The sequence below is a fragment of the Lissotriton helveticus genome, chromosome 1_1, assembly GCF_964261635.1.
Source record: "Lissotriton helveticus chromosome 1_1, aLisHel1.1, whole genome shotgun sequence".
NCBI lineage: Eukaryota > Metazoa > Chordata > Amphibia > Caudata > Salamandridae > Lissotriton > Lissotriton helveticus.
This window is the reverse complement of record NC_136057.1, coordinates 1,612,716,779-1,612,733,836: the sequence shown is the minus strand read 5'-3', so window position 1 is coordinate 1,612,733,836 and position 17,058 is coordinate 1,612,716,779. Positions and strand designations below refer to the sequence as shown.

Below are 17,058 nucleotides of genomic sequence, written 5' to 3'. Positions count from 1 at the left end.
GGCATGGCTACTTCCACTAAACTCCGAGAATCCACAACGATTTCCTGGAAAAACCAGCCTTCAGCAGTCACGGACTCCCCCCTGCTTGAATACTAATTTATCCAAGAACTCCTGGAGTTTTCAAGGAACTGAGGCACTAGTGACGATATTATGTCCAATCTTACGTCAAACTCGGCACCTTCAAGGTATAAATATGCCTACATTTGCCCAGTCAAACACACTGTGGTTTAGGAGCAGATCAACTAACTACTTGCCTGACGCCCTTGCCGAGAAATCCAGCTCCGGTGTTTTGAGGCTACCCTTGCGGGTTGCTGGGAGATCGAGTCCTGAGAGAGAGATACAAGACCTCTATCATTCTGAAACCAAGGTACGGAGCTGATTAGACCCTTTGGGAATTCTTGGAACAGATTCTTGGCAGAAAATTACTAGACTTAAGCTACACCACACTTACTCCTCTCTCGTACTAGACTTAGGTTAGGGACACCGGGGTAGGCGTATTTTAGAAGCACCAGTTGAGTACTTTTAGGCACTATTTTATCACTGTATGTATTTTATGCATTTTATGTATTCTATGTTTATGGCTTAGAAACCATATCATGCTCTGACAGTACTACTTTATAATACTATTCGTATTATATGCATTGTACTTCTTAACTAGCATTTCAATTGTAGCAGTGCATTTCTTATGCATAATATATACTTTTATTGAAAACACCCGTCTCTCTATTTCTAAGCAACTCTGGTGAAACGAAGCATGCACATCTGACTGAGTGAAATAGCCATCTATTGTTTCCGCGACTCAAGAGATACTTTTCATTCTGGGGAAACAAAGTTGTCATGTTATATGGTTGTCAGAGACTAATCCCTTCTTGTTTATTCAAGAAAGTTTCTAGTGACCTCTGAGCTAGCTGGCACTCACAATTAAGTCTAATATATTCGGCAGAGACCTAGTCGACTTAAGTCCTACGTGTAAGCTGCAGGATATATTATTCCAATGCGCAGAGCCTATTGGGAATATAGGAACTACACTACGCATTCATTGAAAATAAACTTCCTTACAGTCCATTAATTTCTGTTTTTCAGAGTGTACAACATTTTTACAAGTAATTTCAAGGATAAATGCAAAGTGTATGAAATGAGAACTATTGCCAGCGTTATTTACCAAGGTAAGAGGCCCACAGAGGCATTTGAATAAAACAACTACATTTATATCTCATTTGTAGAAAACGGATTATACTTTCATGATGTAAAATTACTTTGTTTACAGTTTATTAGTTCATTTTTAAGTATTTTGGGATAATACATTTATGAACAATAGCTATGAAGAAACAAATTTTAAAAACCGGCATAAACATAATTACTCCACATCGAAATAAATCAACCTGGCTAAATCAAAGTCTTAATTGACCTCCAATAATTGAACAAAATAGGAAAAACAGATTTAATGGATGTGTTATTTTTGCTTTATATTTATTTTCTCGATTGTATTTCACAAATGCCTTTGGAACATTTATTTCACATCTATCCATGTTCCATCTATTTCTGAATTATGTTGTTAACATACCTATGAAGTTTTTTGTTGGTCATGCATGTAGACATTCACATTTCTCCAACCTAATTTGGAGTTTGGAATGGTTGTATTACGATAAATATCCATTAAGGAGGAGAGAAAAAAATTATGAGAGTTATCACGAAACCATCTCCCTACCACATTTACGAATTACCCAAAAACAGTAGTTTTAGATTAGGGAAACGGGCTAACCTTACTTTCCGACCATTTATTTCAGTGTCCACCTTTTAATTGTTGTTTCTTAAAAACAAGTGTGCACCCCCTTACCCATACTTGGTGAAAAGCTTTATCATAGAAGTGCTCCTTGGCTCTTGAATGGAGTTTTTTCTATTTGAGAAGTATCACAATCAATTGAAATTGTATTATTTGTAGGTAGTCAATTAGTATTTATTCATTCATTCTCCCTCCCCGCTTATAGAAGTTTAAAAAAATACATGGAGTAATTGGTGATTTTTGGACACCTCCCTCATCTCTAAACTACGGTTGCCATGTCTCTACCCTACTTGGTTGTGCAAAATGTCACAGGCTTTCATTACTACCCACGGACCATCCTAAATGGCCTCAATTGACCTATGTAATCCGAAATGGGGTGTGGGTGATGTAAATATAAAGCAAACACAAGGAGATGATGGGCGGAGCACTGAGACATTTCAGACACTCACCCCCAGTCACAGATCTGGGTCTTTCGCTCACTTCCCCACCCCACTTCAGACCCTGCCATATGCAAATCAGTCTTGACCCTGTGCCTCATGGGAACGGTCCAGACCGAACTGCCAAGCCAGGTCTTCCCTGGACCAGATACAAGCATCCTGGGACTGGTTTCTGGGTACCACCCTTCATCATCCAGGCTAGCTTGAAACCAGTGGCAAAGTGAGCAAGGGGCTTCTCCATCGCCATCCTTTTTCATATGCAGGTCTGCCATAGTGTAACAGTGTGCTGCTAGTGTCACCGTGGCTTCCCTTAAGCAGTTCCAAATAACTATTCTATCAGACTTTGTCTGGTATTTTAGATGCATGGATGGCAGCCAGAGTATAGTCTCTGCATCATCTGCAATGGGATACCCCAATATAGTTTTCATCTATTTTAATACATCTCTCCAGTAGGGGTTCATTATTTGCCAGTCCCATCAAATAGGTTGCGAATGTCCCTCTCCACCGTATGCACACCACCATTGTGCACTTTGAGTTGGGCAGAATATCTGTAGTTTAGTTGGGTAAAGGTACCAATCATAAATTAATTTGTAGGGGGTTCCCTTCTGAAACTGCTATATTCACTTCTGGTTACATTTTGTAGTAGACTCACCCACTAAGAATCTGTAATTTCTTTCCCTACCAGTACTGCCCATTTTTAACTACGTAGATTGTTCTCCATTGGCATTGATGTGAGCAATAAATAAAAAGGTTCTATATTGTTCCTTTAAGCACCCTAAGTTGTTCTATTAAATTTTTTCACGGGTGTAAGTTGACGGGTGGCCACAATCTGCAATGGGAGTCGCAAAACTCAATATCTGATTTGAGCACACTGTAAACTCTCAATCTATTTTGAAACTCTGATTGCACTCCTCAAATGATTTTATCTTCCATACCATATCAGATTATCGGAGACACTGGGAGTGCCAAAGCTACCTCCACTTTGGTTGTCAGTTTGCTTTTTAGGCCAAGCGTGGGCGTCTCATTCCCCTTGTACCTCTTGAGGTCAGCAATGCTCCTATGGAGGAATTGAGAAATAATGCAAAATTAACTATTATCAACTTTGAGTCTGGAAGAAGATCTGTTTCTTATCTAGGGCAAGATAATTCTTCTCCAGGGATCAGTTTAGAAGATATTTCTAAATAGGGTTGGAGAGCAGGGGCACTTAATTCCAGAGGAACACGTGTTTATACATTTACACAGAGATTTTAGTGAGGGCATTAAAATCTTTTCCTGGTATTTGGTAGGCTGTTTTTCCAAGTTTCCAAAATGTTTTTTTTTTAATTCCATGAAAGCAGATATAGTATGTATTCAGGAGACCTGTTGTAGGGAGACTTTAGAATGCAATAATTATTGTATTATGTGTTTATTTGTTTAGCTAAAAAGTCAAGGAAGGGTCATGCTAGTGGAGGGATTAATATGTAGTTGAGCACATACAATATTTGGACATAGAAAACTTTCTCTCACCCTTCGAATTTAGCACAATGCATATCTATCGTTTAATTGACTTAGTAAGGGGAGTCATGCTAAAATGACTCTCCTTCTTACTAACTTGAATATACCCTTTGTTTGGTAACTGACGCTCTCACCAAATCCTTGCGTGACTTTATAGATCAGGTATCTGAAATAGAAAACACAAACAATTTAATTTAATCTTAGTGGGGAATTGTAACACTAAGGTTTCAAATCACTCTATAAACTTGATCTCAGGTAGATAGGGAGGCGGCCTTAAATATCCCTAGTACCATTTTTGCATTTCTTTGCAGAGTGAACATAAGAAGGAAACTTCTTTTTGAACTATGTAGGCACATTGGGCTCATTATCATAAATAGGAGATTGGAAAAAGTATCACCTGCTCATCACACTTATCTCTGTACAGAAAGTCCCTCAATAATTGACTATATCATAATTTCAATATTTGGATGGCTTTTTGATTTAGAAATCCTAGACATTTTGCTAAGTGACCATAAGATACTTTCTACTTACCATCGACATGGCCCTAGAAGGAATCATGCCTTGGAATTTGAAGAAAGAGAAGGTCTATTTCTGTTCTTCTAATGGCAAAGTTCCAATGGTAATGGAAAATTTTTTTGGATACAAGATGGCCGACGGGTAAGGAACACCGGCCAGGAGCTCCAGGCGAGGATCTCCGTCTTGGCGAAAATCCTTGGAAATCTGCCCCCATCAAACCATCCATACCCTGGGGATTGAAGGAAATTATTCAGCGATCCTCTAGGACTTCTTCCGATTCGATCTCCTTTAGAGAATATTCCTTTCACAGCAACAATAATCCACCGCCTACGGAATCCAAGGAAAATGGCCGATTGCACAGTTGAGATGCTTAAAGCTGCTGAGAGGAGACAGGCTCTGGTTCACTCTCTGGGTGTCAACCCTCGGCCTTCACCTACCTTCCGGACACTGCCACTACTACTTTGCATCCCATCACAATCAACTCTTCTCTGGCAAAAATAAACGGATTACCTTGAGACAACGGCCCGCTTGTTTCCTTTCACGGCTGTCCTGGCCCGAGATGGTTTTCCCGGTTGGAGAGGAGTGAGAGCACTGATTTGCTGTCTGTGGCCCTCTCTTTCCCCGGGGCTGCCCCTCTTGCCATCCAGGAGTCGGGACTGCCTTATTCCACTGGTGAATGCTGAGGTGCGTGGGATTGGCATCCAAGGACGGAGTACTTCATCCTATGCGGTGGGTGGTCTTTGGCGGGATCACCATTTGCAACCTATCCTGTCCACTGAACCTGGTTTCGGCAACCAGTTATGTGCAGTGCGACGAACTACCGAGTTTCTCTCCTGCCCTTATTGTACATTGATATCTGTTTTTCTTATTTGTATCTTGTGCAACTTCCTTGCCCTCATCTATGTAAAGTGCTCTGATACCTCTGGGTCTAGCCTGCGCTATGTAAAACTCCAAAAATAAAATAAAGAACTAAATAAATAAATGAATACATTTCATTGGAATATCTTTAATAAAGAGAACTTAAAGGTATCTTTAACTAATGCTAAAGGATCGAATAATACAGGGAATGACCCCTTTTGATAAATTGAACCCGGACATCGCCAACTTTGTAGAAAAGAGCTATTTACCACCAGGCCCTCCTTTGGTGCCCAGAAGTAATCCTATAGACGGTAATACCGAGTGTCATTTGAACAAATTGATTAATTACAATAAACTTCAAAGTTGGTAAATTCTATACTTCTCCTATGGAACAAGAAAAATGATTAATCTTTTTGAAAAGGAGGCAGGCTCAATGGAGAATCAGGATAAAAAAATGACAGGCTGATACGATGTGGATAGATCTCCCTGAAGCAGTACCTCATAAAGATTTAAGATGCTTTTGGAAAATTATTGCAGTGGTTAATTGGAGCAGTAGGAATCCTACTATCTGATCACTAACAAGGAGTGGTCAATATATCTTTAGAATATCTATGAATGAAGAATTTGTAGATCGCTGGAATCACCCTCGGAGGGGTATCTCTGCGCTAACAGTGGAAGGAACAAAGGAGGGAAGTGATTTCCAACAAGCCGGGGCAAGGTAGGCAAAAGATTTGCCACCGGCTCGTAGTTAATGAAACCGAGGGACAACTAGCAGAGCCTTCTCTCCAGAGTGCAGAGATCTACTAGAAAGGTAGTGGACGAGTTTTTTCTGCCAGATAGCTGGGCCCCCTATCATTCATTGTTTTATGGACCAAGCAGCAAATTTTAAACTTGATTCTGTCACGGATGGGGAGCCAATGGAGGTGTCTCAATAACAGCAGAGATGCCGATCTAGGAAGCATATTAAGAGTCAGCCGCACTGCCGTGTTCTGGACCACTTGCAACCTTTTTAACACAGCATTGTTTGCAATTCCCAAAAGTGCATTATAGTAGTCAAGTCGACTGACTACCAGAGCTTGGATCAAGGTCTTGCGGAGAGCTAGAGGGGGAAGGTGGAACACACTCCAAAGGAACTTCAGCATGTGAAAACAGTTGCCTGAAGCTTTTGCCACTTGGTCTTTCATAGATAAGGAGAGGTCCAGATATATTCCCAGATTTTTTGCCTTGGTTGTAGGTGTAGGGTCTGGGCCCAATTATGATGGCTACCAATCGGGAGACCACAGAATTTGTGCTTTGCTGACCAGAAGAACTTCCGTTTTATCGGCGTTCAAGTGGAGAAAATTCTCATCATCAAGTCAGAGATAGCTCGCATACCATCTGCAAAGAGCTGTTTTGTCGCCACCATATTTTCAAACGAAAGAAGAATTTGTGTATCGTGCGCATATGAAAAGGGAACAAAGCCATGATCTCTGATGATATTTGCAAGGGGCCACATATATATTAAATAATGTGGGACTGAGGCATAAGCCCTGAGGAAGCCCCTTCGTAAGTGATTTAGCAACAGAGCGTAAAGGGCCCAAATTGACAGTTTTTGTGCGCTACTCTAAAAAGCTGGAAAGCCATTGAAGAGCCGGCCCCACCATACTAATTTCCATCAGTCTTTTCACTAGCTTATGATTTGCTACAGTATCGAATGCTGCAGACAAGTCCAGCAGCACTAATGATACTGCCTTGTTATTATATAGAGAAAGTTTGATGAAATTCGTCACACCTATAAGGGTGGATTCAGTAGAGTGTCTTGGTCTAAAACCAGACTGTGAGGGGTCAAGACATACTTGGGAGTCAATATGTTCCATAAGCTGCGAGTTGATATATCCCTCCAAATGTTTGCTCATGAGCGGAAGGAGTGAAATAGGGCTGTAGTTAGATAGCTCTGTAGAAGGCACATTACCCTTTTTGCAAATCAGAAGGATTTGAGCAGATTTCCAAACCAGGGACACTTCCCCCCGTACAGGGAGTGGTTAAATAAAGTGCATATTGAGGGATACAATGCTTTGCTAGTAGGGCGAATAGACTGGCTGTCACGATGTCAGTAGTGGAACCTGATTTAGACATTTTAGCATCTCTTCTACTTTAGAAACCTGCAGGGGTGGAAAGCCTGCTAAGTTTTTAATAGATTTTGTCAATTTTTTCATCAAAAGAATTGGAGATATTATCATATAAGATGTGAGAGACAGGGATCTGATTAGTGCAGGCAGTTGGAGACGTAAATGATTTTAGAGTTCCTTCGTAGAATTGCCTGCTACTCTTAATTGAACACAAATATGTCCTTTTTGTGTTAACTTAATGTTTTTATGGTAGGAAGTTACAGCCGACCTAAATATTTCTTTCTCTGCCTGTGATTGAGTTTTACACCAGATTTTTTCCAACTTTGCTGGTAATTCCCTTAATGATCTGCCCTTTTCTCCTGTTACCTCCTCTTTCACTGAGGGAGCAGATTTATAATGTCCAAGTAAATCCAGAATAGGAACATTATACATAGTGCTAGATCTTCTGGTGCCAGAGGGACAGACCAAATACCCATTACAGGTATAAAGCTTGAAGGAGGCTTATAGTCAAGTTACTTAGCAACTCTTTTAAAATGTTGTTACTTAACTGGCGCTGTTCCAACTTCATGGAAGGGAAGTAATATCCTCCCACTCCATAAGAAGGCCCAGTTATTCATCCCTGTAATTGTAGGCAGATAACGTTACTCAGTTCTATCAGAAGACTATGTGCCAAGAAGTGTTCTCAACCATTTATAAAATTGTTCCGCTGGAGCAAACTGGTTTTGTACCAAATAGCTCTGCTTGTGATAATATCAATACCATTCAGGTAATTTTTGCGAAATATGTTTTCTCGCAGGCTATGTTCCTCTAGACTGCTTCTATTGAATTTTCAAGGGCTTTTGACTGCATAGACAGAACCACTCCATGGAGAAAACTCTGTGCTCTGAATAGCCAAGATCCTTTACTTAATTTAATATTAGCTCTCTATTCTTCTACATGATGTCATGTCCTGCTTGAGGATAGGGGGGAGTAGTTGGTTAGCCCCAAATTGCTTTAATAGAAAACGACTTAAAGCTGGGCTGTATTTTAGCCCCATTGCTTTTTTGTCTCTATGTATATGACCTGCCCTATTTGTTGAAGGATGCGGGAGGTGATGCCTCGAATTTGGGCCTTTGTAACCTAGCTTTGCTTTAATATGCAGACCATATTGTGATTGTAGACCTTACACCAAAAGGGTTGTAAAATCATTTAGACATTTTACAAAAATATATAGATAGTCATTATCTGAAAATCAACACAAAATAAGCAAAGTAATGACTTTCTGAAACAAAAAGCAGAGAAAGAATAGGAGCTATAAATGGTCTTTAGGGAGCTAGGAGATGAAAGTAGTCAGCACATAACCCAATGAAGTGAAACATTTCTCTGCTACTCTACAGAAGAGAGAACATATTTCAGTTGCTGCTCCTATCAATGCACTTTATAGGGCAACAGGGTGTAGACATTTTAACCATCTCCTTAGGGTTTAGTAGGCAAAAATGATTCTCAGATTGTTAAACCATATGGTAATAATAGATACAAGCAGTTGAATTGTATGGATACAATCAAGGGCAAAAGTTTTATGATTATCCTTAATTTAAATTCTCTAACTGTGATTGAAGGAATACATCTCGAAATGGGCTTACCAAGTGCTTATATAATGGGGTTGGTTGCAATTTTATGATGGGCCTTTCAGCTCTTACATGGCAACAAGTTTACATTAAGATGTTGTTTACGATCTGAAGTTTTCGATCATGGAGCAGTGTAATTCTAGCTCCACCCCTACATGTCACAAACACGTAACATAAATGTGCTCTTAGCACATGTTCTTATTGTGTCCTGACAATGCAAATGTAAAGTGCTGCGCTTGAAATCACTTTCAAAGTGCATTCACTGTAGAATTAGATAATTCATATATACTCTGTGCCTTAACTGGATTAAATGAGCGTTTATCGTTTAGGTGATTGAATAAACTGTCCTCACCCGATTTACATGTATCCACATTAGAAACAACAATGGGTTTTTGAAATGTGTGCACTAATGTTTCGCCTTTGCATTTGAATGTAGCTCCTAGTCACATCTAAAGACGTATACTCAGTTATTTTACCTTTAAGAACTTTAACATCATTCTAATGTACTGACAGTTTTATTAATTTGTGCTTAAATGTACACACACACACACCTGCATACATTAAATGTGCACTATTGATTTAATGCGTTAAACTTCCTGACTCGACTTGTTTTTCATTCTGCATACAATGCTATTTTCCATTTCTGCTTGCATGTCTTTCTTCTGCAGTTATAATTCATGTGGTTTGTTGGTTTCAGAATAGATACAACACATTATTAGCGAGAGATAGCCTGAAACCTTGACAAGTAACATGGAGAGCCAACGCTTTAGTTGAAAGTCTCCATTTTCTAATGTTGCAAAGGCTCTTAGGTAATCAAAAACAATATTGTTCCCATGTCTGGCCTGGGAGAAATTGACGATGTTACAGCATACAAAGTGAGAATGGAAAGTGTGAGAAGTTGGCCTGATATGCAGTGCTCACTATTCTAGTGATCACTATGTATCAGTCCAAACAACCCTTATTGATGATTGGTTGTAAGTCAACCTGATAGACCAGCTATCCTAGTAGCATGGTCAAGAGCAGTCTTTAGGCTAAACTCTAGAGGGCGTGTTAAGCCAGCTGTTTTACCATCACATTTACCCCTTGAACACCAAGTGAAAGGACACCACACAAGTTGTTATGAAAATAAAAGTATATTTATTTATAACAGTACTACCCTGAACTCTTTATGAGTCAGGGAGCTAAGCACAATACAAAACTCTTAAGAAAACACTTTAAGTTGCACAATTTAAACAAATGCCCGAGGGGCACGAAAAACCATATACTACAAAAGTGGGATGCGAATTACTAGCAGGTAAGTAACTATTCTCAGAGGCTTTGGGATCGCTAGGACTAGACTACTGAACCTTTAGATTACGAGCAGGAGGCCTAGGGAGATCGGGTGCAGAGTGTGCACTCTCACGGGGGATGCGGAACAAAGTCTATGGAGGCTAGTAAATGCAAAGTTAGTGTTATCGGATGAATCCGACTAGGTAGAGCTGAAACGAAAAAGGATCTGGACACTTAGATAGTTAAGCTATGCTGGAGCACCGAAATGCTTAGGTTACCTAGCCCAGGGGCTGCGGCTGCATAGGTCTGAAAAGACGTCGGGAATCCTCGTTGCAGTCTATGGAGCCTGAAAGAAGAAGTTGCTGGCAGGCGACCAGTGATGAAGTTCGATGTGATCCAAGCCTGGATCGATGAAGATGGAGACCTGTAAGCAGAGGGGACCAAGTCCTGTATCACTAGCCAGTGATTAGGTGGGCACCAGGATGGCACCGGGCGAAGTCACCTCGACCAGGTGAGTGGGCGACGCTGGGCTCTGCAGTCTCTCGGACCAGGAGGCGTTGTCGGCGACCAGGATGGAGGTGCGAGCTGTCCCACGGTGGTATCTGCTGTCGACGTCGCTGGACCCAGGATTGGGGCAACAACTCTTGGCAAATGCAAGCCCACGCGGTGGACTCAAAATGGCGTCTGGAGTGGACCAGGAGGGTCCGGGGTGCTCCTCTGTTGGAAGGGAGCAAGGGCCAGTCTGGAGCAACCAGACCAGCGGTGTTGTCGTCGTGGTTCGTTGTCAGAAGGGCCACTAGCCAACGGGCAAGTGTCCTGGACAACGCGGTGAGCAGCAAAGAGCAGAAGGGCCCCACGCAGATCTCGTGGATGCTGGAGGGCTGGACTTCGGTGCTGGAGCTGCTCAGGGTCGGGGCTTCTCAAACCCCAAACCACTCACTCAAGGATCCCTCGGTGGTCGTGCTGGGCAAGCGTCGTGCAGTCTTGAAGATGGCCGGTCCCTCGAGGTCTCGTCACACCCACGAATCTCAGCTGGGCTGATGATGCAGGTAGAGGTCAGAGGTGCCAGGGAAGCCGGTTCTCGTCGAGCTGGGCAGTCTTGATCCGGAGGAGAGACTTACAGCAAACCGCGATGCTTGGATGGTGCCTGCGGGTGCAGGGTGACTACTCCTTAGTCACAAGGGAGAAATCTTAGGAAGAAGTCTTGAGTTCCTTTCGTAGAAAGTAGTTTCAGGATTCAAAGATGATCTGATTTGGAAGGGGGCCTGCTCCTACCTTTATCCTGAGAAAAGGGGCTGGCACGCGACTAAGTCCTGCCCTATGGGTGGGACTAGGAGGGGGGTGGTTACACCCCTCTCCTTTGTCCGGTCTCTCCCCAGCTCAGGGGCTGGTGTGCCCCAGGAACTGGTTTGAGCCGGCATATGCACAGTGAGCACCGGGGTGCCACTTGCAGTCACCTTCCTTTCAGCCCTGCCTACCTGGGATACACAAAATCCTGTCTGGGATGGTGCTAGCACCGCCCCTGACAGGAAACCATTTGTCCAGGCCTCCGTTTGCTGGAAGGACTCCCAGCAGCAGGAGGGCAGACTGGTGTCTCGGTGGCAGCATCCATTTTGTGGAGCTGAGGCTGTGTTTAACTTTAACCGGGGTTACAGCTACCAACATGTCTTCTCCTTCTAGAGGGGTGGAATGCTACCCCCGTCGCCAGAACTGGCGAGGGGGTAGTATTCCAAAGCGTATGACACCTTACACAACATGTTTAGATAATGTCAGACCAAAGTTACCATAACCGCGAGGATTATAAGGCACTTAAGAGTATATGGTCTGACGCTATCATGGAAACGGCTAAGGGATAGATCCCGAAAGCCGCAGACAGGCACAGCTCATGCCAGGGCACTATCTCACACGATTCCAAGCACTCTGCCTCCAGGATTGTTAAGGCCTGCCATAGGAGTGACTGATAGGAGATCTGTGTGCCCATTCTAGGTTTAGATATAGGTATACTATATCTAAAGCAAGGGGTGATTACACCACCTTGCCCCAGCTGTCAAGCAGCCAGTTGTGTCAGTTTTGGATGGCCAGCCAGGGGTGGCATAATACATGCTTCAGCCCCTGGTAGGCCCTGGGTACACCTGTGCCCTGGATACCTAAGGTATACTGTACAGGGACTAATAAGGTGACTCAGTATCCAATCAGATATGTACCTAGGGTACATGGAATCCATTTTAACAGAGAGAGCAGTGGGCCTGGGGTCCTGAATAGCAGGGCCCCAGGTCAACTAAGTCAGAAAACCAGCAAAACACCAGGCAAAAAGTTGGGGGCAACCATAGTCAGGGATCTACCTTCCTACAGAAAGGACGATAGAACACCTGACTATGCGAACAGAGGGGAGTTACCCGGAAGATTCTGGTGGAAATAACTAATGTTTACACTACTGCACTGAGACCCTACCTGTCAGGAACGACTGCCAGGAGGTGAACTTCCCTGATTTTGCCATCTGCCCTTGAACCTCGCCGCACCCGCTTCGCGGGTGCCGCATCGCCTCGGTGTCAGAGGGGCTGCACGCCGGAAGGGAGGAGAAGAACGGCGGAACCGGGCAGAGGCATCCAGCGGGGCTGCGAGTGTTGCAGGGACTCCATTGCCCAGGAGTCCCTGCGTGACCGACTGCCAGCTTCCGGTCCGCTCTCCCGGCTGTCCCGCCCACCGCCTACCGGAGGACTTTAAAAAACGTTTCCTACCCTGTCATTGTGGGACCACTACTGCACTGAGACCCTACCTGTCAGGAACGACTGCCAGGAGGTGAACTTCCCTGATTTTGCCATCTGCCCTTGAACCTCGCCGCACCCGCTTCGCGGGTGCCGCATCGCCTCGGTGTCAGAGGGGCTGCACGGCGGAAGGGAGGAGAAGAACGGCGGAACCGGGCAGAGGCATCCAGCGGGGCTGCGAGCGTTGCAGGGACTCCATTGCCCAGGAGTCCCTGCGTGACCGACTGCCAGCTTCCGGTCCGCTCTCCCGGCTGTCCCGCCCACCGCCTACCGGAGGACTTTAAAAAACGTTTCCTACCCTGTCATTGTGGGACCACTACTGCACTGAGACCCTACCTGTCAGGAACGACTGCCAGGAGGTGAACTTCCCTGATTTTGCCATCTGCCCTTGAACCTCGCCGCACCCGCTTCGCGGGTGCCGCATCGCCTCGGTGTCAGAGGGGCTGCACGCCGGAAGGGAGGAGAAGAACGTCGGAACCGGGCAGAGGCATCCAGCGGGGCTGCGAGCGTTGCAGGGACTCCATTGCCCAGGAGTCCCTGCGTGACCGACTGCCAGCTTCCGGTCCGCTCTCCCGGCTGTCCCGCCCACCGCCTACCGGAGGACTTTAAAAAACGTTTCCTACCCTGTCATTGTGGGACCACTACTGCACTGAGACCCTACCTGTCAGGAACGACTGCCAGGAGGTGAACTTCCCTGATTTTGCCATCTGCCCTTGAACCTCGCCGCACCCGCTTCGCGGGTGCCGCATCGCCTCGGTGTCAGAGGGGCTGCACGCCGGAAGGGAGGAGAAGAACGGCGGAACCGGGCAGAGGCATCCAGCGGGGCTGCGAGCGTTGCAGGGACTCCATTGCACAGGAGTCCCTGCGTGACCGACTGCCAGCTTCCGGTCCGCTCTCCCGGCTGTCCCGCCCACCGCCTACCGGAGGACTTTAAAAAACGTTTCCTACCCTGTCATTGTGGGACCACTACTGCACTGAGACCCTACCTGTCAGGAACGACTGCCAGGAGGTGAACTTCCCTGATTTTGCCATCTGCCCTTGAACCTCGCCGCACCCGCTTTGCGGGTGCCGCATCGCCTCGGTGTCAGAGGGGCTGCACGCCGGAAGGGAGGAGAAGAACGGCGGAACCGGGCAGAGGCATCCAGCGGGGCTGCGAGCGTTGCAGGGACTCCATTGCCCAGGAGTCCCTGCGTGACCGACTGCCAGCTTCCGGTCCGCTCTCCCGGCTGTCCCGCCCACCGCCCATCACGTCCCCTACATCCAAGCTCGAATCTCCCGCAGCTCGGGACGCAGCACGGGGCGAAGACCGGGCAAAGAGCGGGCCGTTTGAGGCCGTTCGAGGACGGAAAGGACTGGACTGGACCACCCCTCTTGTTTAAACCCTGTTCCCTTCTAAATCATTAAGTATTGTTTGTTTATAGATTCATTATGTGCTCACAGGGTACTCGCAGCAAAACAGCAAAGGGAGGGAAAATGCGTAATGGGACCCTAGATGATTTCATCACTAGGACCAATATGGCTATTGATACTGAAATCACCAAAATGCAGAATAGGGTGTCCTTAGAGTTAGATGCTGCACGAAGACTATCTCAGGATCTAGCTCTGTCAAAAAAATCATCCCTAGGTAATATTGCCTCCGCTAAAACCCCTGAGCGCCTGGCTGGTCCCAGGCCGTTAATAACTGAGGCGGTTAGTCATCATTCCCCACCAACTCCACTCCTGGAGCAATCCTCAATTTTATCGCCACCGCCTGCTAAACCTAAACAGATCTTGGCGCTAAATAACCCTGCCTTGGATTTAGGCATCCTAAAAAAAACGGAGTCGAACAAGCCGATTTTAAGTGTTAATAAATGGGATGCAATCCAAAAAAGGAAACGCCTAGCAAGATCAGCTTATGCCCGGAAAAAGGCCAAAGCGGCCAGAGCCCAATTTTTTAATAATCGCAGAGCCCCAGCTTTAAACGGGGTGGGTGATGTTGTTTCCCAATCAAATGGTTGTATAAGGACCAAGGAGACCTGGGTCAGTATAGATAGTGTGGAACTAGATTTAACTGCGGGTGTAACCGGTTCACATCCTGTTGAGGGTGTTAACGAGGGACCGCCAGGCGATCCACAGGAGGGTAATGAACATTTTCTTAAAACTGTATGGGAGACACTTAAAAAGCTCTTAGCACCCCTTGAACTCCGACTCTCAATTATTGAAAATAACTTGCTAGAGATGGATAAGACAATTGTTACACTAGCTAGTCTTAGCCTTAAACAAATGGAAATTAAAAACACACTGGGAGACGAGAGTACACCACAGGCTCTAGCTGTATCATCGCCCGCTCAGCCCCTGTCTATAACTAGGCCTATACCAAAACCCCGTACAAAGGATTGTACCCCTGCAGTTATTACCCCACAAATTAATGCCCCCTTCCCCCCCGTCCTGCCCAAGGCATAACTTCCACAAAATCTGGAACTCGGGTCGATGTCCGCAAACCTATTAGGACTGAGATCCAAAGGACATACCCTCAAGGTCCTAGAAATACACACAACTTTCGCGGGGGTTTCATAGATCTACCGCCTGATGCTAGGCCATACGTTGTAGTGTTAGCCGGTGTGCCCGCTTTGGAGCCACAATCCCAGGAGAACTTCTTGTCACTAAAAAATAAGGTTATTCACTGGCTGAACACAAATAGACAGTTACCAAATCATCTAACAAGTAACATTCTAATGGTACGTAGGGTACCTTGGGTAGGCCCAACACCTAAGTCCATCTTGGGTGACTGTATTGTTGTGTCTTTTGCCGATCCATGTACAGCGCAACACCTATGCTCATGGGATGTACAAGGCGAAGACGCAACAATTGTTGTTAGGCCTCTTACCTTCTTTTATCCCCCACGGCAAAATCTTAACTTAGAGGGGAAGTGGTCATTAGTCCAAAATACTGGGAGGGGCGGGAGAGGGTATGGTTGGCAAGACCATAATAGCAGGTGGGAAGGGGCACCAATCTCCAATCGGTTTGATTGCTTGGAAGACATTGATTGACTTCGGAAGGCAAATGTTTCCATACTTGATTTGGAACACACTACCATCTCTGTGATTTCTATTCCCACCCAACCTGAATCACGTTCAGACAGTTTTACCCCCATTGAAGGATCTCAAATGGACCCAAGCCCTGTGATCAATCCTATTGAGATTAGGGTGGAAGATGTAAGTCTACCAGAGGCCTACTCTGGCTGTAGTCAAGCAGGGCCACTTAAATTGGTCTCCTGGAACATAGCCGGGTTAAAGAACCGTTTGGACAATGATGACTGGGCAGATTTCATCGATACCCATGACATTGTCCTATTGCAGGAGACCTGGGCAACAGTCCCTTTATTTAGAGCGGGGTATCTAAATCACTATAAGCCTGCTATACAGGGCCCAAAGGGCAGAGCTTCTGGAGGACTGGCGGTGTGGATCAGAGACTCTCTGGGGTATCAATCTATGGAAATCTTAGTAGATAACCCGACCTCCTATGTATTAATCTAAGCAAGGGTAACAACGAGAGCATTGTTTTAATTAATATCTATGCCCGTGGCTGCAAAGGTGGCCGTAAGCAACCGATTCTGAATACCCTTGATCTGCTTTTGAGGAACTTAGGTTATGGGGATTTGAACTGCTCATTCGAACCCATTCTTAGTATAGATGAGGATGTGGGTGTCGATGTAGACACTGCTTGGAACATTCTGCCATTGACCATAGGCAAGGGTGTCAGGGGAACTGAGGCAGCCTTGCATTGGCTGGGATTTTGTATGGAGTGGGGGTTGCGGGCAACTAATGGGCGCACAACCTCTGATAAGCACGGACAACCTACCTTTAACAACGGGACCAGTATGAGCCGAATCGACTACATACTGCTTAAAGTTGATTTTTGGTCACTTGTGGTAGATATGGTGGTAGAGGTAAGGCCAGAGAGTGACCATGATCCTCTGATACTGAGCCTAAGGGTATCTGATATGGGAGGGAGACCCACTGTAACAGCATGCCCGACATCAGAGGTCATCTTGTGTACTGATAGAATACGGGTAAAATGGCCCAGGGTCATAGCAGAACCTCTACTTATCAAAGAAATTGAGGAGGTGGTAATGAGAACAATGGGTAACATGATGGACCTACAACCTACCTCTGGGGTTGATTCCCCATTTATTGAACTCCACGAGAAGTGCTTTATGGAATTAAAAAAATTGCTTACCAA

At 45.2% G+C, this 17,058-nt stretch overlaps 1 long non-coding RNA gene across 3 annotated transcripts in view; it reads left to right on the top strand.

Annotated features, from left to right (window-relative positions):
- The first annotated feature begins 1,092 nt into the window (after positions 1-1,092).
- Positions 1,093-17,058, top strand: part of LOC144773686 (uncharacterized) — a 1,071,276-nt gene continuing 1,055,310 nt past the window's right edge. For all 3 annotated transcript variants that reach the window (XR_013600051.1, XR_013600052.1, XR_013600053.1), the window contains exon 1: positions 1,093-1,166. This is a non-coding gene — a long non-coding RNA (uncharacterized LOC144773686). The remainder of the gene's footprint in view (positions 1,167-17,058) is intronic.